This window comes from Oncorhynchus mykiss, chromosome 6 (genome assembly GCF_013265735.2).
Source record: "Oncorhynchus mykiss isolate Arlee chromosome 6, USDA_OmykA_1.1, whole genome shotgun sequence".
NCBI classification, from domain to species: Eukaryota; Metazoa; Chordata; class Actinopteri; order Salmoniformes; family Salmonidae; genus Oncorhynchus; species Oncorhynchus mykiss.
This window is the reverse complement of record NC_048570.1, coordinates 88,675,307-88,676,939: the sequence shown is the minus strand read 5'-3', so window position 1 is coordinate 88,676,939 and position 1,633 is coordinate 88,675,307.

Sequence of the window (1,633 nt, the reverse complement as noted above, 5' to 3'; positions counted from 1 at the left end):
CCTTTTACTCATTTTGTCACTGTTGCATAACCCACAACACTGATTAATTTTATGAACAATGTTTTTCAATTAGGTCCCGATCCGTTTGTGTTGTTCAAGATATCTCTTCCCACTAGCAAGTATTTCTGCTTAGGCTTTTTTGTGCATATTGCCCGAACACAGCCTCACAAGACAATGACACACGAAATGATTGACAGGCCTATCTTCAGATGTCTGCAGGCCTTATTTTCAGACAGACACACCCTTCAAAAGATCCCCTGTTGAGTTCACCATTTGAGCAGGAAAGGGAGTGAGAGAGGAGAGTGAGTTGGCAGTTTTGCAGCGTGCCCTCTCACACTAGCCTTGTTGTTCCAGCCGGCCCAGGCTGTCAGTGGGCCTGTCTGACCTCTGACCTCAGCATGAGGAAGTGGTTAGGCAGCCCAATAACAAGGCCTGGTGGAGAGACTGAAACCAGAGCTGAAGTACTTGATGCCCCTGTTCCCTTTAGTCCAGTTTGTCTTCAGGGCTCCATTCCAATCCAAATATGTCCTCCTTTCCCTCTACTCTTGTTCACTGCCTGTCTGTCACATATCTAAAAGGCCTGGATAGGGTGAAGAATTGTGGCAGCAGCTCTACTGGGAAATCAGAGGGTAAGCTAGACCCATCCAAGCCTTTCAGATCTGTGTCAAGGAGTCAACAAGGGTAGAGACAAGGGAGTACGTTTTTGGCCTTAAACCAGTGAGGAGTGACCTAATATACTGACCCCTGTAACCTCTTGGGTTTGGCCAAGCATGTCACATGAGAGAGATGGGAGAGAACCCAAAGGTTGTTCCACAGTGTGAGGCAGCTTAGATGATATGTGTGGTGTTTTACTCCTGTAAACAGAGTCAAGGCTCAGTGAGAACACGCTCATCATCAACTAACTTGCCTTCCCCGGCTTATTGTTGCAAATGCTCCCTAACACCTGGCCCGTGTCTGTCTCTGTCTCTCTCACTCACTCACTCACTCACTCACTCACTCACACTCTCTCTCTCTCACGCACTCTCACCCACTCATACACTCACACACACTCTCTCTCTCTCTCTCTCTCTCTCTCTCTCTCTCTCTCACGCACTCTCACCCACTCATACACTCACACACTCTCTCTCTCTCTCGCTCTCTCTCTCTCTCACTTACACACAGGAGGGGCTTAGCCAGATGTCAGCCTCCCATCTTAGGGAGCAATTAAAGGTGGTGTTATGATTAAGGAATTATTCTGCCAATGTTTCCCCATATGTGAAAATAATTGAGTGATTGAATGTCATCGCGATTAAATGATCTCTCTTTCTCTTGCTGTCTCTCATTCCCCCCTCCCTCCCGCTCTCTGCCTCTATCCAGCTACTTAACTCCTTCAGGGGGCACAATAAACCATACTCTCTTTGTAATAACTAGAGAGGACTTGGATTGATGCTAGTTAATCACACTGCACTTCACTGAACTGAATGGACCTATACTTTTATATAAGGACATAAGAAAAAAGTTAGAGGCATTCCCCAACATAGGCCTCTTCGTGTGTTGCTATAGTGATGAGCTACTGGAAACCCAACCATGAAAACCTTGGCTCCGTTCAACTGTTGACTCTGAAGAAAGAGAATATGATCAAATATTTGCGGGA